The sequence below is a fragment of the Pseudophryne corroboree genome, chromosome 3 (genome assembly GCF_028390025.1).
Source record: "Pseudophryne corroboree isolate aPseCor3 chromosome 3, aPseCor3.hap2, whole genome shotgun sequence".
NCBI classification, from domain to species: domain Eukaryota; kingdom Metazoa; phylum Chordata; class Amphibia; order Anura; family Myobatrachidae; genus Pseudophryne; species Pseudophryne corroboree.
Window position 1 is genome coordinate 174811513 of NC_086446.1, and position 23382 is coordinate 174834894.

General features: G+C 45.2%; 1 long non-coding RNA gene across 1 annotated transcript in view; it reads right to left on the reverse strand.

Moving 5' to 3' along the window:
• The window catches only part of LOC135057563 (uncharacterized), a 177031-nt gene extending 172921 nt beyond the window's left edge, over positions 1–4110 (reverse strand). The window contains exon 1 of the long non-coding RNA XR_010244204.1: positions 3985–4110. This is a non-coding gene — a long non-coding RNA (uncharacterized LOC135057563). The remainder of the gene's footprint in view (positions 1–3984) is intronic.
• Positions 4111–23382: the final 19272 nt, after the last annotated feature.

A 23382-nucleotide genomic window follows, 5' to 3' on the forward strand; every position in this document is an offset into this window, starting at 1 on the left:
AGCGTGTGTAACTCTGCTACATTCGCCTTGCGAGCGAACAACTCGGAATGAGGGCCCATGTTTGCATTTGTAGGTATCAGGGTTGAGGATACAGTGCAAACAGAACCTTAAAACACAAACATTGTTTTATAACCCGCTGCTCTAAGGCAGTTGTCTATATACCCAAAATTCTGAGGATTGCGGGATTTGTGCTGGGGGATTTGAGGGAGGCTCATAGTTGTATGGACCATATGGGTGCTGTGGGTAGGCTGTGTCTTGCTGTTGTGTTTGTGTGGTATTCCCTATGGTACGTGCAAACGTGCGTTCAAAAAATGTCATCTGCCTATCATGCATGGTCATTAACTGACTCATAAAAGTTTGATGCATTTCTTTTTCTAACGCAAGAAATCTCTCAAGCCGTGCATCTTCCTGGGCATTGAGCTCACTATCTGCCTCACGCAGGTGATCCACGATAATGGACTTCATTGCTTTGACCGTTTGTTCTGTTTTGTTCAGTTTCTTTTTCCGCTGTGGAACGTTGTAGACTGTGAAGGAGATGAAACCGAATGTAAGCAACAGTATAAAAATAGCAGTGGTAGCATATACGTGTTTGTGGCCTTCTCCCACCTGCACACTAGCTATACTCTGCAACATTACCATGATTCTTTTAAAAAATAGCAGTGGTAGCATATACATGTTTGTGGCCTTCTCCCACCTGCACACTAGCTATACTCTTCAACATTACCATGCCTTTACATATAGGGACTGCTGCAACTGTATTTGTAATGGTAATACTTACTATTTTGAGCGCAAAGTCGTGGTCTTGGGGGGTTGCGACGTCTCCGCCTGAGACTGTGGTACGTCCTCAATAGTGGCACTGATGGAATCATCATTGACGGTCGAGTCTTCGAAACTGCTGTCCGATAGAAGCAGCGGGGATGATGGGCTGCATTGTGAGCTGGGAAGGCTGTGCTGTGTTTCGTCACAGTCCTCGTCGACTGACATCTGGCGACTGGCAGAGCTGGATGACGATAGTGCTATGGGATTTGTTATCGCAGTTTTGCCGAAGACACTATAGCATAGGTCATAATATGGCCATTCCATACGCCCAGCACCACTTTTCTTGCGGTTATGGTCGTGTACTTTGGTGAATTGTCTGCGTAGTGCCTTCAATTTGTTAACGATTTGTTGCTGGGTTTTTTGGATGCCCCTTTCTGCCAGCATAAGGGATATGTTCTTGTAGACGATAGCATCCTTAACTGTTCCAGTCACCTGCCTTCTTATTTCTTCCTCTCCCCGAATATTAAGCAGCTCTTTGATCTCTGTGTCTGACCAGGTATGGCTAGCCATGTTGCTGTGCTGGAGCTTCTGCTGCTGTATATTGTCTGTTTGTTTGGAAGCTGCTGCAATAAAAATATCTGTATGTACCCAGCGCGACTTCAGAGTGTTTTGTTTGCAAGCTGCCTCAATGCCTGCATGTGCCCAGCGTAGTGTTGTTTGCTGCTGCGGTGCCTGCATGTGCCCAGCATGTCTCCCAGGGATGACATCATCTTCCAGTGCCCCAGAAGCAGCCAATCAGCGTCTCAGAGCGTTACTCGGGTCTGAAAACACGTGTAATGACCGTTTCCACTGCACCGCTATCCGTGTCATTACCGTGTTTTACCCAGGTAAATAGCCGGGTTGGATTCCCGGGTCACTCAACCCGTGTTGACCCGTTTCCACCTACTAAAAATCTGTGTCGGTGCGCGCCCCCGTGCAAAATCACGGGTAAAAACAGCTAGTGGAAAAGGGGTATAAACCTCTGACACTGCACTTGGGAAGTTGTGGTAGCATGCCTCCCAACTTTCTAAAGTTGGGAGGCGGGACACAGACGGTGCGCACCTGAAATTAAGGGGTGTGGCCTCACTGGAAGTGCTTCAATCGCGGGCCACCCCCCCAATTTCCGTGATGTGGGGGCATGACAAGCTCTCTGTGAGCTGCTGGCATGCCCCCTGTCTCTCTCTCACAGTGAATAGACGCTGTGCACATGCAAACAGCGTCTATTGGGGGTAATTCCAAGTTGATCGCAGCAGGAAATTTTTTAGCAGTTGGGCAAAACCATGTGCACTGCAGGGGGGGTAGATATAACATGTGCATGTAAGCCAAATTTAATGAGAGCATTTATTAGATGCTCTACACTTTAGATGCTCCAGAGGTTGATATATCTAATCAGGACATATGAGGCAATACTCATCTACTAGAGAAAAAAAGGGGGAAGCGTGACATTATTATAACGCGGCCGCCCTTATGTCATCCGAGTACAGTCGTATCAATATATTATATTAAGCTCATTTTCAGTACTGTTGTTCACTCATTCAAGGGGTAATTGATAGCTAGACAGGCTGCACAACTACAAGTTTATTCCAACTATGATCCAATAGCTGGATATTTCATTTCTGTGTGATTGATGAAGAATGCACTAACTGGCAGCACATAATAATTGTATTAATCAACAGAAGAATATCAGACAGCCACAGACGTTCGAAACATAGGAGATACATCAGTGTTTATTTGTTTATCAAGACACATTTTGGAGGTACACACATCAATACATTAATATATACAATAGCCAATGCAATCACCGGAGCGGATGAATTTTTAATCTTCATCACTTTTCTATCTTAGAGCTCATTCTTGAATCTTTATTCTTTTCACCTCTATATTTCGCATGTTGACCCAATTGGGGTCTTTTTATTAACAAATAAAAGTTATATTTTATTTCATTTCATTGTGCACCTAACCAGTACAACCCCATTCTCTCTTTTGTACTAGATTCTGTGAGGAGACCTGCAAAACATGCACTGTGTGGGCTCCCGAGGACCGAGTTTGAGAACCTCTGATCTAGACACACTACACTAAATACACCCCTCTGCTAAGCAAATTACCCCCATTCATCACAATATACTGTATACACAGGGTAAAGGTGTGTACACACTGTACAATATTACCTTGCAATTTTGACTATATAGTCAAAATCGCAAGGAAAGTTAGTGCATATCGCAAGGTTTTAGCCAGCTTGTGATCCCAATGTGCGGCCCCGCAGGCTCGGTACCACAAGGTTAGATAGACTGTGCAGGCAAGTCAATTTTGACTATCTAATACTAAAGTATAGTCAAAATTGGCACTTAGTCAAATCGTACATAGCCAATATCACAAGCACATGTAATCAGAGCCGGATTAAGTCGCTGGGGGGCCCGGGGTACTTAAAACAGCGGGGCCCCTATTCAAGAGAGGAGGAGGAGGACCGGGGGGGGGGGGTGTCACTCACATACCATCCAGTGAACGAATTGCGCTCCCGTCCCCGCCAACCGCACAGACAGCAGAGCGACGGATCAGCTCTCCAATCATGTATGAATGAAGCAGCCTGCCGCTCAGCCATTGGGGCAGCCTACTTCACTCATAAGTTATTGGACAGCTGAGCCGTCCGTGTGTTTCACAGTTTTTTGGTCTATTCGACCCCCCAAAAAAAGGCATGGAGAAAACGGTGCAAAACACTGTCGAAAACTCCCGCTATTAGCTACCAAACGGTCGAATTAGTGCCGATTTTCCGACTGTTGGAAAACTCGGCACTAATTGAATATCCCCCTATGCCTCAGACATGGGCACACTAGTCATGAGCATGGCTATATCTGTAGATATTGATATATGTACTGTATACACACACATAGTAAAACACACACATTAGAATACATATATACACACACACCCATAGAGAAAAAACACCCACACCGACAGCTAAACACACATAGCAAAACACATATGTACACACACACACCCATAGGAAACACATACACACACTAAACACCAATAGCAAAACACATACACACACACCCATAGGAAAACTGATATACACATACACACCCATAGCAAAACAAACACACAAACAGCTAAACATACACACACAGCCAGCAAAACACACACACCCTTGTATTTACAGTACATGTGTTTTCTTTATCCACAACTTACTTTGCTGCACCTCCTGGCTCTGGCTCCCTGGTTCCGGCAAGGCTCTTCACTGCAGGGGGTGAGTGCTGACGTCTCCAGTGCACACACTGCTGCCCTGTCAGTGACTCTCCCTCCTCCCTCCCGGCCTCCCCCTTCTCCCAGCATGCAGTCACAGACAGTGGACATTGACAACACAGAGCCAGCAGGAAACTGATAGCTGCACCAGCAGCGCGGTGCCGAGTTGAAGGGTGATGAGATCACCCTTCTCACTCACCGGCGCCGTGTCCTGTGTGCAGACTACCTTCTTTGTCAGGGCCCACGGCGCAGCGGCAGGCAGCGTGTAATGAGTCAGGCTGACTCATTACATTGCTGCCGGCTGTGGGCCCCTTCATAGCGCTGGGCCTCTGTGCATTGCACTGGCTGCCCTGGCGCAAGTTCCGCCGCTGGTGGTGTGGCAGGGGGCCCTTTTGGGAAAGGGGGCCTGGGGGTACGTATCCCCGGGACCCCCCCCTTAATCCGGCTCTGCATGTAATGTGTTCCTTGTTGCAAGATGTGTGCTTTAAAAGGCAATCTAATCCTGCTGCTGTCTCCACACTGATTCCATCAGCATCTGCAGGAATATGGAGGGTAGAGTGTAGCATAAGACATTCTGGGCTAGATGCATGTGTGTGTGTGTGTGTGTGTGTGTGTGTGTGTGTGTGTGTGTGTGTGTGTGTGTGTGTGTGTGTGTGTGTGTGTATACATATATACAGTATGTATGCATATATAATATGTGTGTGTGTATATATATATATGTATATATATAGAAAACTATCTGTGTAGCAAACAGCGGCACTCAGAGACTGACACAGCCAAAGTAAGTAAAAGTGCTGGTGCTTTTTATTCCATAAGGTTGGCTAAGTGTTCCAACGTTTCGGGGCACGCAAGCCCCTTTTTCAAGGTGAGCCAAAGACAAAGTGAAGTAAACAAAAAAAACATTTACCTTTATGGTGAAGAGGACCCACGTGTGGGAAGGACAGCAGCGTCCGGGGGAGCGTGGTGCTTCCGTCCCGGGTGTGTTGACTTGAGTGCGCCACGGTCACGTGTGCATCCAGCGCGTCTCAGACTGCCGCGTTACCATGGCATCCTGACGCTCTGTGGTTGTCATGGATGTCTGGAATGAACGAGGGTGCCGGGGGCGCGGAGGAGGAGTGGCCCGGGCTGGGAATGTGCAGTGATGCAATAATGGTGTTAAAAAAGAAAGGAAGAACCGATTCGAATATATTGACATTTGGTTAAGCAAATCAGTGTATATATACAAGGACCGAAGGTGATGGCATCTCTGGTGTCTAATAGTTGGTTATCCCTAATATTCTATGTATATAATAGGCAATCCAATTAACATGAAAAATGCATGGTCTAACTAATAACAGGAGGAAGTTAAGGGAAAATACTAAAAACACAAACATATGTCACTTGGCTGGGTAGGTTAGAGATAATACAGTTGGGTAAAACCAGGGATATGTGGTTTTATGGGCAAAAGTAATTTGTTAAATGTCCACCTAATTCAGTCTGGAACCGGTAATGGGGAGTGAAACTTAAAAGACACTCCATTGTATTCTGTCGTTAAGACCTTTCGGTCTAACGGTGTCCAGTTTGTACATCCAGGTGGCCTCCCGTCTAAGTAGGGTACCTGCCCTATCTCCGCCTCTTGGGTTGGTAGGTATGTGATCGATGATTTGAAACTGTAGGTCCTTCAAGGTGTGTTGTTTTTCCACGTAGTGCCTAGCGACAGGTTGTTCGGACTTCTTGGTTAGTAGTGCTGCTTTTAGTGCAGACCTGTGTAAAGCAAAGCGTTCCCTGGCATTACGTATGGTTTTACCCACATACTGATATTTGCATGGGCAGGTAATTAAATAGACGATAAGTGTCGTGGTGCAGGTGAGTACATGCTTGATATTATAGGATGTACCTGTCGAGGTGGATGTGAACTTTGGGCCGGTGGTCATTGTTTTGCATGTCTCACAACCTAGGCATTTATAGCAGCCTGTTGGTTTTGTTAAGAAGTTGGAGGTCGGTGCAGAGTCAAACCCTGTGATATCCGAATGAACCACGAAGTATTTGATGCTTCTGCCTTTCGTATAACACATCATAGGCCTTTTTCTTCGTAAACCCAGGGCCGGCGCCACCACTAGGCAGCTTTAGGCAGCTGCCTATGGGCGCCGGCCACTTGAGGGCGGCCCTGCACACTTCCAATGAACGCTTCCTTTATTATGCCCTTAGCTGTGTGCTCCTTCCATTCCCTAAGAGACGAGGAGCAAGGATGCGGCAGGCGCCCATCACTTCCCATCAGCCGGCACTAACAGTGTGAGGGCGGATTGTTCTAAGCTGTCCTGCTGCAGAATCTCCCCTCTCTGCTCTACCGTTGTCTTCTCCAACTGCTCTCCTCCCACTAGCCAGCGCTGCCCTTTGCTCCCTGTAGTTTTCTCCTCCCCCCCTCGCTGTAATGAACTCACTTGTTCCGCATCCTCACTGCCGCCCGGCACCACAACAGCACGATCTCTCCCACCCTCTCTCACTCATCCTGCATATTACACCCCCTGACCCACCAGGCTGCGATTGGTACTCCTCATATTCTTAGCCCCCCCACGCACCCTTCATGATTGCTGCCCCCCCCCCCCCCCATCTGAATGGGCCAGCCACCACAGATCGGATCTGATCTCTATAACAGATCTGATCCGCGATACACTTGCATGCTGACAGCCGCTGGCTTCACAGGCAGTGATTGTGGCTGCCGAGCAATGAATGGACCGACCAGCTGCTCAGAAGTAACTTATCCAGTGCATGCAGCCTGCGGATCCGTGACTAGCTGGGCATGCCACTAGCGCACGCAGGGGGGGTTTCTGAGTACCCAGAAACACCCCCCCTGACAGACCAAGTTGTGGTTGATTTTTTTAATAAGCAAAAAACCGAAGCCGCCCGCGACCCACTGTTTAAGCCCCGCCCCTCCGGGTTTGGCCCTGCCCCTTCAAACACCCGCGAATCGCGGGTCGTGCACTTACCTGCGCTGTGGTGCAGATGAGTGTTATGGCAGCTGCTTCCGATTGCCTCAGCCTCTCCTCTGGCTGCTGCTCCACAGCCTACTGCATGATCCTCAATTGTAAGTGCATATATTATCGCTGCATATCTTTTTCCTCCTACAGTATCATTAATTATATATATAATATATATATATATATATATATACACACAAATACAAACACAAATACAAACATATGTATATGTATGTGTGTATATATATATATACACACACACACACACACACACACACACACACACACACACACACACGGAGCCTCCCTTATCTTTGCCTGCCAGATCGCAGGCGTGCACTCCCAGCGTGACTAGGCGATCCGTCCGCCTATTCACAGCGGGACTGCACAGAGCCACTTCCCATTGTAAGCGTCTCTGTCTGGGCGTGCGGCTCCGTCCGGGTACGCGCACCCATCCAGACGGAGATGCTCACAGCATCCAGGCACACCCAGGTGGGCGCACCTAGTCACAGACGGAGCCACGACTAGCGTGGCTCCATCTGTGTGTGTGTTTGTGTGTATATATATATATATATATATATATATATATAGTATATAGAGAAACGGGCGTCATTTCACGGTTTTGTAAGAAATACAGGCAGCTACACAAGCTTTGCTATCAACGTTTCAGGTGCGTTTTATTAGCACCTTTCGTTAGGATAAAACGCACCTGAAACAATAGCAAAGCTTGTGTAGCTGTCTGTATTGCTGCCCATCTTCTCTATATACTGCATGGCTCCCTGATGGTTCATGGGAAGGCACCCAGGTATTATGAAGTTATGTGCAGTGCCACTGCTGGTCAAATTGCATTGTGTGTATATACATATATATTTAATGTAGGGCCGGATGTAATGAAGTCTGAGTTGGCCGGGGGTGCGGGTTCCTGGCTAAACTCTTGAGGGTTTTTTTTAAAGCGGCAATTTAAAAAAGGCAAAACCGTGCCTTGTAAATGATTGCCACTTTAAAAAAATATCCATTGTTGGCTGGGAACCCGCACCTCTGGACCACTCAGACGTCATTACATCTGGCCCATAGTAGGCACTCCGGAACTGCATAAAAAATATTTGCCCTGGTGCCACCCCGGGTTAATCGAGCCCCATGTAAAGCAGTGTAGATCACAGGTCTTCATACGGAATGAATAAAGGACTTCCAAGCCAGTTCCAAGTTCAATGTTTCGGTGTTGCCACTGTTATGAAGAGCAACTGGCTTGGTAGTCCTTTATTCATTCGGTATGAAGACCCGTGATTTTCGATTGCAATTTTAGAATTGAAATTGCTCTATGTCTATGACTATTACAAAATATATTTGATCTATCTATCTATCTATCTATCTAGGTCTGTCTATCTACAATAGTTTAACAAACCCAGCATAAACTGAGTCACTTCAGTCTCCACCCCCGTGCTTGGCTCCTCCCCCTCTGGAAACCTCCTCCTGCAAATCCTGCGTTTGCCCCTGCGTGAGTCTTGAGGTTTGTTTACAGCACAGACAGAGAGGAATGTGCAGGCTCTCTCTGTCCTGTGCATGTGTCATCATCACTGCCTGTCTTTGCCGACAGCAAAGAAAAAGACAGGCTGTATTAAATGGGTTTTTTTCTGTTACCAACTACAATTCAATATTAGGCTCTGGGTTTATGTGTGTGGATATAAAGCGCAACGGAAAATGCTGCGCTATATAAGAAACTGCTAATAAATAAATATATATATATATATATATAATTCCAAATAGACAGCACTCCCAATATATGTAACACAATATATCTATTATCTGGGACCAGGGCTAGATTATAAAAAGGTCAACAGGGACAGTCGTCCTGGGGCCCTAACACAATTTCTCCCGAATCAGCTACCAGCACTGCAAGTAAAATCAGAACACAACATTTAGTTGTTTCCCCATTCTACCCCCCTCTTTGGATGCCGATGAGCTCCTCACACTGCCCAGGTTAGTCTCGTGTGAAGAAGAAGCATGAAGGGTATTCCGTGCCCTCACCCAGCGGCTCCCTGCTCTGTCTTTGGCCGGCGGTGTGTGGGGCGTGCGTCTGTGGCACCCACCGCCCCAATGTACCTCTAATACCCCTTTTCCACGTCTAAAACACGGGTCGCAGTCGGGAGCCTGACACTTGTGCTCCCAGCGCCGCCCTTCCATAGACTGTGAACGGGAGACGTGTCGCATCGACACGGCTTCCGTTTACACTGCACAGCTTACCGAGTTGAACTCGTGTTCAACCCGGTAAGCTACCCGAGTAGGATTCCCGGTAAGCTGTGCAGTGTAAACGGAAGTCGTGTCGATGCGACACGTCTCCTGTTCACAGTAGCAAAATGCCCCCGTGCATTTACCCATGTTTTTTGAGCTAGTGAAAAAGGAGTATAACTATTATGCGGGTGGGGGGGGGGGGGTAATGTGGTTTCACATCAATGTTATTAGTGGGGTCTCCCACAACTTGGTTGTCTTGGACCCCTACAAGCCTTAATCTAACACTGGCTGGGAGAGAAGTAGAATAATCTCCGACTCGCGCAGCTGTGTCTATAAACCCGCAGTGCTGCTTGTTCTCCCCTTCTGGCGGGACCAGTGATTGGTAGATGACCGTGTGCTACTGGCACTGTGGATGAGACATAATGACGTCTCATCCCGCAAGAAGGCGACGATGAGTGGGACTCGGGAGACTGGAATCGGATTCTGAATCTGCCTGACCGAGCTGGGACCCGCAAGTCAGTACTGAGGTCATTGAGGGTGAGAAATTCATTAAATATATTTAATAGTGTGGGGGTGAGACTATTTTACCCAGTGATGTTGACTAAGGGTCAGGAGTATATGAAAGTGAAAAAAGGCAAAATATGTCAGGATATGTGTGGACTGTACAGAGAGGAGGAATTGAAGGTCAAGTAGCTGGGAGTGGAACTTATAAGAAGCTATCTCTATACTTTCACCTGACGGTCTGGGAAGAGGCGCGGGGGGGGGGGGGGGGGGGCAAGCTGCTGTCGTTTTGCCTAGGGTGCCAAAAAACCTTGCACCGGCGCTGCGTAAACCAGTAAGGTTCTTATCCGTTGAGACTATGGGCCACAGTGCTTTAAGGGCCCGTGGGATCACTGCACTGGATGTGTTATATTGCGACACAAATGGTATAATGGCCTGGGTATTCTTGTTTGTGGGAGTTAGAAGTTGGCCTCTGTTCATGGTTGAAGTTTTCTGTTCATATTCGCGTAGTAGTCCACTGTTGTACCCTCTATCCTTGAACCTTTCAGTGACATCCTTCAGAGTCGATTCCAGTTTGGCGGGGTCGCTGGTGATTCTGGCAGCCCTAATGTATTGTGACTTAGGTAGCCCCTTTTTGAGGGCTGTAGGGTGGTGGCTATTAAAGCGCAACAAAGTATTTTTGTCAGTGGGCTTGTGGTACACTTCGGTGTGTATCTCTCCATCTCTGATAATGACATTAACGTCCAAGTAATTCAAATTGCTGGAGTCGCTCTGCGATGTGACTCTAATGGGGGACTGTCTGTTGTTAATGACTTCGATAAACCTCTCGAATCTTTCTTTACCCCCAGTCCACAGTATAAATACATCATCTATGTATCTGGAATAGTGTAAAATATATTGTGTAAATTCGCCACTATTGAAGAACATAGCCTGTTCTTCTCTTAGCATGAACACGTTGGCAAATGAGGGGGATACATTGCTTCCCATGGAGCAGCCGCTTAGTTGTCGGTAGTACTTCCCGTAGAATAGAAAGTAGTTGCGGGTTAGTGTTAATTCAAGTAATTGCAGGAATAAACTATGATCCAAATTCTTCATTTTGGATTGGATCAAAAATGATCTCATTGCCGCTAGCCCTTGATCATGCGGGATGCTCGTATAAAGGCTGCAGATGTCTACCGTACAAATGATGGTCTCCCTGGGTACCGTGCCAACGGTTTTAAGTTGGTTTAAAAAGTTGGTGGTATCTTTAGTGTGGTTGGGTTGTTCCAGAATGAGTGGCTGAAGTATACTGTCCAGAAAGATGGAGATAGGTTGGTAAAGTGCTTTGTGCGCAGAAATTATGGGCCTGCCAGGTGGGTGGTCCATACTTTTATGTATTTTGGGGACCAGGAATAACAGAGGGACTACAGGGAACTCTTGTTTGGGAGCATTGCATAGTTTGCTGGTTATAAGACCTGTTGCGCATGCTGTGTCAAGAATGTTGTCCACTTCAACTTTAAATTGTTTGGTTGGATCAGTGGCCAGAGCTTCATAGACTGTCCTGTCATCCAGTTGCCGGTATGCCTCGCGTTTGTAGTCACTCAGATTCATAATGACTATTACGCGAGGCATACCGGCAACTGGATGACAGGACAGTCTATGAAGCACTGGCCACTGATCCAACCAAACAATTTAAAGTTGAAGTGGACAACATTCTTGACACAGCTTGCGCAACAGGTCTTATAACCAGCAAACTATGCAATGCTCTCAAACAAGAGTTCCCTGTAGTCCCTCTGTTATTCCTGGTCCCCAAAATACATAAAAGTATGGACCACCCACCTGGCAGGCCCATAATTTCTGCGCACAAAGCACTTTACCAACCTATCTCCATTTTTCTGGACAGTATACTTCAGCCACTCATTCTGGAACAACCCAACCACACTAAAGATACCACCAGCTTTTTAAACCAACTTAAAACCGTTGGCACGGTACCCAGGGAGACCATCATTTGTACGGTAGACATCTGCAGCCTTTATACGAGCATCCCGCATGATCAAGGGCTAGCGGCAATGAGATCATTTTTGATCCAATCCAAAATGAAGAATTTGGATCATAGTTTATTCCTGCAATTACTTGAATTAACACTAACCCGCAACTACTTTCTATTAGACGGGAAGTACTACCGACAACTAAGCGGCTGCTCCATGGGAAGCAATGTATCCCCCTCATTTGCCAACGTGTTCATGCTAAGAGAAGAACAGGCTATGTTCTTCAATAGTGGCGAATTTACACAATATATTTTACACTATTCCAGATACATAGATGATGTATTTATACTGTGGACTGGGGGTAAAGAAAGATTCGAGAGGTTTATCGAAGTCATTAACAACAGACAGTCCCCCATTAGAGTCACATCGCAGAGCGACTCCAGCAATTTGAATTACTTGGACGTTAATGTCATTATCAGAGATGGAGAGATACACACCGAAGTGTACCACAAGCCCACTGACAAAAATACTTTGTTGCGCTTTAATAGCCACCACCCTACAGCCCTCAAAAAGGGGCTCCCTAAGTCACAATACATTAGGGCTGCCAGAATCACCAGCGACCCCGCCAAACTGGAATCGACTCTGAAGGATGTCACTGAAAGGTTCAAGGATAGAGGGTACAACAGTGGACTACTACGCGAATATGAACAGAAAACTTCAACCATGAACAGAGGCCAACTTCTAACTCCCACAAACAAGAATACCCAGGCCATTATACCATTTGTGTCGCAATATAACACATCCAGTGCAGTGATCCCACGGGCCCTTAAAGCACTGTGGCCTATAGTCTCAACGGATAAGAACCTTACTGGTTTACGAAGAAAAAGGCCTATGATGTGTTATACGAAAGGCAGAAGCATCAAAGACTTTGTGGTTCATTCGGATATCACAGGGTTTGACTCTGCACCGACCTCCAACTTCTTAACAAAACCAACAGGCTGCTACAAATGCCTAGGTTGTGAGACATGCAAAACAATGACCACCGGCCCAAAGTTCACATCCACCTCGACAGGTACATCCTATAATATCAAGCATGTACTCACCTGCACCACGACACTTATCGTCTATTTAATTACCTGCCCATGCAAATATCAGTATGTGGGTAAAACCATACGTAATGCCAGGGAACGCTTTGCTTTACACAGGTCTGCACTAAAAGCAGCACTACTAACCAAGAAGTCCGAACAACCTGTCGCTAGGCACTACGTGGAAAAACAACACACCTTGAAGGACCTACAGTTTCAAATCATCAATCACATACCTACCAACCCAAGAGGCGGAGATAGGGCAGGTACCCTACTTAGACGGGAGGCCACCTGGATGTACAAACTGGACACCGTTAGACCGAAAGGTCTTAACGACAGAATACAATGGAGTGTCTTTTAAGTTTCACTCCCCATTACCGGTTCCAGACTGAATTAGGTGGACATTTAACAAATTACTTTTGCCCATAAAACCACATATCCCTGGTTTTACCCAACTGTATTAGCTCTAACCTACCCAGCCAAGTGACATATGTTTGTGTTTTTAGTATTTTCCCTTAACTTCCTCCTGTTATTAGTTAGACCATGCATTTTTCATGTTAATTGGATTGCCTATTATATACATAGAATATTAGGGATAACCAACTATTAGACACCAGAGATGCCATCACCTTCGGTCCTTGTATATATACACTGATTTGCTTAACCAAATGTCAATATATTCGAATCGGTTCTTCCCTTCTTTTTTAACACCATTATTGCATCACTGCACATTCCCAGCCCGGGCCACTCCTCCTCCGCGCCCCCGGCACCCGCGTTCATTCCAGACATCCATGACAACCACAGAGCGTCAGGATGCCATGGTAACGCGGCAGTCTGAGACGCGCTGGATGCACACGTGACCGCGGCGCACTCACGTCAACACACCCGGGACGGAAGCACCACGCTCCCCCGGACGCTGCTGTCCTTCCCACACGTGGGTCCTCTTCACCATAAAGGTTAATGTTTTTTTGTTTACTTCACTTTGTCTTTGGCTCACCTTGAAAAAGGGGCTTGCGTGCCCCGAAACGTTGGAACACTTAGCCAACCTTATGGAATAAAAAGCACCAGCACTTTTACTTACTTTGGCTGTGTCAGTCTCTGAGTGCCGCTGTTTGCTACACAGATAGTTTTCTGCATGAATTTTTCCAGAAGGCACCGGAGCAGCATATTCCACATCCAGGAGAGTGCCGATCCGATACCAGCTGCTATGTATATATATATATATATATATTAGAGGTGAGCGGGTTCGGTTCTCCGAGATCCGAACCACCCCCCCAACTTCACCTATTTTACATGGTTCCGAGGCAGCCTCGGATCTTCCCGCCTTGCTCGGTTAACCCAGAACGCGCCCGAACGTCATCATCCCGCTGTCGGATTCTCACGAGATTCGTATTCTATATAAAGAGCCGCGCGTCGCCGCCATTTTCACTCGTGCATTGGAGATTGAACGGAGAGGACGTGGCTGCATTCTCTCCCTGACAAGCTCCGTAATCTGTGCTGCAAATATCTGTGCTCAGTGTGCAGAAAATATCTACGTTCTCTGCCTGAAAACGCTCCATATCTGTGCTCAGTGTGCTGCAAATATCTGTGCTCAGTGTGCTTTATTGTGGGGACTGGGGACCACCAGTATAATAGTAGTACAGAAACAAGTAGGCCATTGCTGTATCTTTCAGCTCTGTGTCACTGCACGTATCCATACCATATCTGTGCTGCATTTTTGTGAACAGTATATATAGTATTACAGTACAGCATTTTGGTGACCAACAGTATATAGTTGTACAGTAGGCCATTGATGTATCTTGCAGCTCTGTCTCACTGCAAGTATCCATTCCATATCTGTGCTGCATTTTTGTGAGCAGTATATATAGTATTACAGTGCAGCATTTTGGTGACCAACAGTATATAGTTGTACAGTAGGCCATTGCTGTATCTTGCAGCTCTGTGTCACTGCAAGTATCCATTCCATATCTGTGCTGCATTATTGTGAGCAGTATATAGTAGGACAGTGCAGCATTTTGGTGACCAGCAGTATACATATATAGTACAGTACAGTAGGCCATTGCTGTATCTTGCAGCTCTGTGTCACTTCTAGTATCTTGATCAGTGCTCAATATCTGCTGCATTGTTGTGACCAGTATGTATACTGTACTGTGCAACGTGTGTTATACACCTGGTGATTACTGATTATACATCCTGTAATCTGTACTGAGCAATGTGTGAGATACACCTGGTGTTTATACACCCTATATTATTATTTTCATCATCCTTTATTTATATGGTGCCACAAGGGTTCCGCAGCGCCGAATTACAGAGTACATAAATAATCAAACAGGAAAACAGCAATTTACAGTTGATGACAGTATAGGACAAGTACAGGGTAAATAAACATAGTTACATCAGCAGATGACACTGGAATAAGTATCAGGTGGCAGAAGACTGCTGGATGTGGTACAGTTGAAGATTATTAAAGTAAGACAAAGGATAAGCACATGAGGGAAGAGGGCCCTGCTCGTGAGAGTTTACAATCTAAAGGGGAGGGGTAGACAGACATGGGTGACACAGATGGGGTACATAGAGAACGTGGAACAGAGGGTTAGGATGAGATTTGGCTGGGTTTGGTGAAGAAGTGGACCCCCAGAAGGCACAAGTCAATACTTAACATTGCAACATTTTACTGGGGTATGCAGGAGAAAATTAAAAATAGGGGAAAATAAAAATTAAAAAAAGAATCGATAACTTCTACCGCTTTCAAAAAGGTCAATGGAAGCTGAAATAATGGACAACTACCTCATGGAAGCCAGATACAGTATACCAAACAGAACTTAGCAGAGTTAGGAATGAGTGCTTATGAAATACAGTAACATCTTGTCATAATATTTCAGAAACTGCATGGCTGGTCTCCTGCACTCTTTTGCTCTAATACACCACCTGCTTTAGGATTTATATTCAAAAACATTATGTCTCCATAATCCCAAAAACGTCAGTCTTCTTGGAAAGTGGTTTGTTCCTTTGTAAGGGAAAGAGAACAAACGTTCTCAAACAACGGTTTCTCAATGTCTTTTTCCTCTGGGAAGGGATTGTGGATTCGCAGGAATATCTGAGTATTTCTGTAATCAGAAAGCAGCGACATTCTACAAATGTTTACAAATAATTCCAGTGATTTTGTCATTTTCTTCCAGTGATTTGGACCAATAATACCATTGATTAGAACAAATAATTCCTTTGATTTTGTCATTTTCTTCCAGTGATTTGGACCAATAATACCATTGATTAGAACGAATAATTCCTTTGATTTTGTCATTTTCTTCCAGTGATTTGGACCAATAATACCACTGATTAGAACAAATAATTCCTGTGATATTGAGGTGTTTGTGTCGCTTAGCTTAGTGCACCTCTTTTTCTCTTTTCTTTGCATCATGTGCTGTTTGGGGACTATTTTTTTAAGTGCCATCCTGTCTGACACTGCAGTGCCACTCCTAGATGGGCCAGGTGTTTGTGCCGGCCACCTGGGTCGCTTAGCTTAGCCATCCAGCGACCTTGGTGCACCTCTTTTTTTCTTTGCATCATGTGCTGTTTGGGGACTATTTTTTTAAGTGCCATCCTGTCTGACACTGCAGTGCCACTCCTAGATGGGCCAGGTGTTTGTGCCGCCCACTTGGGTCGCTTAGCTTAGTCATCCAGCGACCTCGGTGCAAATTTTAGGACTAAAAATAATATTGTGAGGTGTGAGGTGTTCAGAATAGAAATTATGGTTATTGAGGTTAATAATACTATGGGATCAAAATTACCGCCAAATTCTATGATTTAAGCTGTTTTTGAGGGGGTTTTGAAAAAAAAAACACCCGAATCCAAAACACACCAGAATCCGCCCAAAAAAATTCTGGGAGGTTTTGCCAAAATGCGTCCGAATCCAAAACACGGCCGCGGAACCGAATCCAAAACACAAAACCCGAAAAATTTCCGGTGCACATCTCTAATATTATATATATATATATATATATATATGGTGAGCTAACAGCGCCAAAAATGCAGTAGACAGTAATTTTTCACAGTATGTCGATTACAAGTATACCCCAGTAAAATACCTAGTACCTATATGCCACTCCCCTTTCTTTATGGGGCGTCTGCTGGATCTTAAGTAAAACCTGCACTTGTACGTGTGCAGGATAGGTAAAAATTGGAAAAAGCAAATAAGATCAGAGCGACCATAGGTGGTAAAATACTTTAAGAGACTAAGAAAATTTCTTATAAAACAATGCGGGGTTTATTTACAACGAACGTTTAAGATAATTGAACATGAAAAATATGAACATAGAAAAAGGGGGCAACATACATAAAATGCTGTTTTTAAAAAAAAATGGTTACAAAATCTTTAAAAAACTTTCCATAGGACATGTAAAAGACAGCAATAAAAATAGTGCTAAAAATACATGCATTTGAAAATGAGAAACACTAGACAATTATATGTCTATAGTTATGTATAGAGATATAAATAGATAAAAAGTTCCGTATAAAGAAAAAGCAGCTTAACTGAGGATTTCAATAGTAGCAGGAATCACCCAATGCGTTTCATCTGGTCTGACTCCATCAAGTCAGAACAGACGAAATGCGTTGGATGATTCCTGCTACTATTGAAATCCTCAGTTAAGCTGCTTTTTCTTTATACTGTTATGCACACCAGTGCCAGCAGGAATGTACTGGTGTCTGAACGGTGAGGGATGCAAAACAAATGAACTCACAGACAGACTGGGGAATATGACACTACATACACAGAAGGTGATAGGGTAACAAAATAAACACAAAGTGAACAGAGAAGCCCAAAGGCTAAGAAACTGGGTGTCTCCCTAGTATTAGGAATGCTCACATGGAAAGAAGCGAGATGTAGTGATTTAATACGTAGAGAACCCGAAATGCTGTTGCTAAGGGCAACAGCAAAACCCTAAAGGGTTACCAACGGGTGTGGCAGTAAACTCCTTGGTCAGAGATGGAATAATAGACACAAGGAGAGTCTCCACAATCCTAGTCCTCACTTGCAGTGCACTGGTTCAGCTTACTGCCACTAAACTGACACCTGAACACCTTGCACAGTGAGAAAGGATTTTGGCAGGCAAGTCTGAGAATACAGCCGCAAACTTGCTAGGTTCACAGAGTAGCAAAAGAACCCCAGCAGGTTAAACGACTGACTCCAGTCTTACTGCTAGGTCTGGATTGGCAGAGTGTAATACCAAATCCCAAGGCCTATTTGCAGTAAGCAACAAACAAATACAAAGTTTACACAGTACTAGCTAGCTTTAACTGACTAACCAACAAAGATTCAGCAGCATCTGCCTAACCTGAGAAGAGGGTTTATATAGCAGGTGCTGTCCACGCCCCACTCAGACCTCACAGACTGTGAGCACAAAAACCAGCACCGGATCCCCTGCCGTGCACAGAGCCTGTAACCACTGCACAGCAAAAGACCCGAACCGGAGTATCAGCTACGCTCAGGTTACTCCGCTAGCACTGGTCTCCCGGTTGCCATGACGACGTGGCAGCACAGAGCAGGAGACTCTAACAGTACCCCCCCTCTGACGAGGGGGTCAAAGAATCCCTACCACCGGGTTTATCAGGGAACTGCGAGAAGAAAGAGCGTAACAGTCTGGGGGCATGAAGATCACAACTGCGCACCCACGACCGCTCCTCCGGGCCATACCCCTTCCAGTGCACCAAAAATGACAGCCGACCCCGAACCATCTTGGAGTCAAGAATCCTTTCAACAACAAACTCCCTCTGGCCACGTATCAGAAGAGCGGAAGGTCTTCCACTGGAAGGTCTTCCACTGGAAGAAGGATTACTAATCGCCCGTTTTAAAAGGGAACAATGAAATGTTTTATTGATACCCAAAGAACGGGGTAGATCTAACTGAAATGCCACCGGATTGATAACCCTAGTGATCTTATAAGGACCGATGAACCGGGGGCCTAACTTATGAGATGGCTGTCTCAACTTCAAATTCTTGGTAGACAACCAGACGAAGTCTCCTAATTTGAACCTGCAGGGTCTTTTCCGCTTATCAAAAACCCTTTTGGTCACTAATGACACAGACACAAGGGCTTTCTTCACTTTCCTCCAAATACCTCTAAGGACCGAAACCACAGAGGAACCACCAGGCGTGGAGTCCAGGGGGTCAAAAGAATTGGCCTTAGGATGATGCCCATACACACAAAGGAAGGGAGAGATCCCTGTAGCAGAGTGAGCCGCGTTGTTATAGGCAAACTCCGCCATGGACAGATGAGCCACCCAGTCAGTCTGACACTTGGAGACATAACACCTGAGGAACTGCTCAAAGGACTGGTTCACCCTTTCAGTCTGCCCATTAGACTGCGGATGGTAGCCTGACGACAAGCTGACAGAAATCTAGAGATCGGAACAAAATGCCCACCAGAATTTGGCCACAAACTGGGATCCGCGGTCAGAGACCACATCAAGTGGCAACCCGTGGAGGCGCACAACATGCAGCATAAATAATTCAGACAGGCGTCTGGCCGATGGCAGCCCAACCAATGGAACGAAGTGCGCCATCTTCGAAAACCTGTCAACGACAACCCAGATGGCTGTCATCCCCGAGGATTTGGGCAAGTCCACCACAAAATCCATTGAAATGTGGGTCCATGGCTTAGATGGAATAGAGAGTGGATGTAATGGGCCAACAGGAACCCCTCTAGGAGTCTTATTTCGGGCACAGATGTCACATGCCCGAACCCACTGATCCACATCCCTAGCCACCGAGGGCCACCACACCGCCCTAGATAGCAACTCCAGAGTTCTGGCAATACCCGGGTGACCTGCCGACTTCTTGGCATGGAATTCCAGGAACACTCGCTGTCTTAACCTAGGAGGCACAAACAAAAGACCTACCGGAAGGTCTGGAGGAGCCTGCTCCTGTGCTCTAAGGACTAATGAAAGAGGTCCTGGGTAATGCCCACTTTAATACATGATGGGGACACAATGGGCAATGGCTCCTCGGTGGTCTCCTGGATTGGAGCAAAACTCCGCGAGAGCGCATCAGCCTTGATGTTTTTTGACCCAGGGCGATATGTTATCAAAAAATTAAAGCGAGCAAAAAACAAAGCCCATCGTGCCTGCCTGGCATTGAGGCGCTTCGCTGACTCTAAATATGCCAAATTCTTATGGTCGGTGAGAATTGAGACCACAAACTTAGCCCCCTCAAGCCAGTGTCTCCACTCCTCGAGTGCATCCTTAATAGCCAACAATTCCCGGTTACCCACGTCATAATTCATCTCGGCAGGCGAAAATTTACGGGAAAAGTAAGCACAGGGATGAAGGCGATTATCAGACACCCCCATCTGAGAGAGCACTGCCCCAATACCCATCTCAGAGGCATCCACCTCCACCACAAAAGGACGCTCTGGATCTGGGTGTCGCAGCACCTTGGCCGAGACAAATGCCCTTTTGAGACGGGCAAAAGCCGCATTGGCCTCACAAGACCAGTGAGCAACATCCGCCCCTTTCTTAGTGAGTGCCAGCAAGGGCGCCACTATAGACGAAAATCCAGCGATAAATCGTCTATAAAAATTTGCAAAGCCCAGAAAACGCTGAAGCGCCTTCAAACTAGTGGGCTGCACCCAATCCAGGACTGCCTGTACCTTGGAACCCTCCATTTGGAAACCTTCTGGGGAGATAATATATCCTAGAAATGCGATTTGCTGAACTTCAAATTCGCACTTCTCCAGCTTCGCCCCAAGCCGGTGGTCTCTGAGTTTCTGGAGGACTAAGCGTACATGCTTCCGATGTTCCTCCAGGGAATGGGAGAAGATTAGGATGTCATCTAAGTATACAACTAAGAATCTATCCAAATATTCCCTGAGCACATCGTTCATGAAGTCCTGGAAGACTGCCGGGGCATTACAGAGCCCAAAAGGCATCACCAAATATTCATAATGCCCTGAGTGGGTATTAAAGGCAGTCTTCCATACATCCCCCTCTCTTATTCGGATTAGATTGTACGCACCGCGTAGGTCAATCTTAGAAAAAATGGTGGCAGTACGAAGCTGGTCAAACAAGACCGAAATGAGAGGCAGTGGGTATGAGTTTTTAATCGTGATACGGTTCAATTCCCTGTAGTCGATGCAGGGTCGCAACGAACCGTCCTTTTTTACCCACTCAATTATCTTAAACGTTCGTTGTAAATAAACCCCGCATTGTTTTATAAGAAATTTTCTTAGTCTCTTAAAGTATTTTACCACCTATGGTCGCTCTGATCTTATTTACTTTTTCCAATATATATATATATATATATATATAATTCCCTTGATGAAGTCCTGCGGATGACGGACGAAACGCGTTGGGACTACCTGCTGACATTTCCTCTTATGGACAGATAAGCCATCTATAATTTTGAATTCTGTACGCATGCATTCCAGCTATTTATGGACAGATAAGCTTGATATAATCTTTTATTCTGTACGCATGATATACACCTATTCATATTTTTATGTATTTTTATGTATTTTTATGTCATTACGTGTATTAAATAATTTATCTTTTATATATACACTGCCTAGGCTATATATTGATTGCATACTTGGGAATATGCTGTTTCTCTAATTAAGCCTAATAATTTCTAGCCAGTGATACATTTCGATATTTTACAAAAAAACAGTACACACTATGTTTGCTCTTCTTTTTTTCAACATGTATTAAGCATCAAAGAAGCATCGCCTGAATTTAGCTTCTCTGGTTTTCAGATAAGTTTTTTAACTGGTTTTAATATATCCATTCTTGATACCTTCATTTGTATTCACCTTGTTATACAATCTACACTCTTGGGCGCTTATTTTTACCAATTCCTCTATATATATATATATATATATATAATATATAGAAACCCCCCACAGTAAATCCTGCGTTTGCCTCCAGGGTTGGCCATGCAGCTGCGGCGGTTCAAGAACTGCTGCGTTGGCCACCACGCTGCCCAGATCTCACCTTGTGTGATTTCATTGAGGATTGTGTGTTCGTACCACCAATTGCAATGACGCTGGTTGACATGTGTGCACGCATCACAGAAATTTACCCTCACATGCTACATAGGGTTTGGGAGAAACTTGATTACTGGCTTGTTGATTACCAGCTTGATGTGTGCTGTGCTACACGTGGAGCATTGAGCATTTGTAATTTGTCTAAAAGAATCTTGATGAGCTTTCCTTTTCATTAGTACTTATGGTTTTTGCCTGTGTTACAATAAACTTGAGGAAAATATCATTGAAATGGGGAATATCATTTTGATTTACCCTGTATGCCTTTACATTCTGAATGAGAGATTACAAAAAAATACTATGGGCTATATACAGAATGTTCTACTTAAGTTCAAGTTGATCAGCGATTTTTCTTTCTTGGACGGTGTCATTGTTGTCACCAGAACATTCAGTGCATCTGTTCAGATAAAAGGCGCAGAGAACCTCCCCACTCATCTCCTGGAAGTTATGTGTCAGGATTCTGCAGCAACTAAACTTATGACTTTGTGTTCCTGCTCTGGTTCTTTACTTGTTTGACACCTGGATCCCTGCCAGCATGATAGCTGCTGGAAAGTCTCCCAGGAGGAAATTAGCTACAAATCACTTACACTTGCACTAGATCCCAGATTTCTTGTTTAATCATTGTAACAATGATCCTGGAAGTCGCCTGACCCAAATTTGCTCCTGTCATGAGAGATTTATCCTCTAGATATAGAGTTACCAGATCAGCCATGTTAATTCTGACATGTATGAATTACATATGCTGCTTGTCTGTCTCATATGCTCATTTCTAGGCTAGCACTACACCTGCAAATTTAAGTCTCATTACATTTTATGAAGTAAACCACATAAGAAAGTACAACGTGACTTTATGCAGAGCCGAATTAAGGGAGAGAGGCATGGTGCCCATGGCCCCTCTGCCCCCTTGTCCAGAGCACACTCCGGTCCGATGACAATTCTGCTCATCTCCAGCCTCTGTTGCCAGCCCGTCAGCTGCAGTTGAATGCTGGAGACGATCAAAATTGGTCCCCGTGCTGTCCAAGAGGAGGCTCGGGAGGCTGCATCCATTGCAAGAGGGCACAGCTAGGAGGCAGAGGAGAGACAAGTGTGGTGGGGGTGTGCCACTCGTCTTAAGTGCTCATGGCTCCATGAAGGCTTAATTCGGCCCTAACTTTATGTTTGTGATTGACCATAATGAGTAAACATCCCTACTGTCATGTAGCATTTCCTGCCCAAAATCACATCCTTAAATATTGTTAAAATTGTTTTTCATTTCTTTTTTTTTCTTTTTTATGTAATGGGCAGGACTTTAAGAACCAATTACCATTATTCTAATTATCATGTCCCCCACAGCCTGGGTGTGTGCCAGTACTGGGACGTATTGAGGACTTAAGGAAGTAAAAGCACATTTCTTGGGTTTTGATTTGGTCTTGGTCTAAATTTGGTCTTTTTTCAGATTTTATATGGCAGACACATAAGTAGGTGACAAACGCAGAGGTGATGAATTTAATTTGTTGCACAATAATAAACAGATACTGTATGTGCCCAGAAACACATGGGGCATCTTGGTTTTTATTATTGTGTTATTATT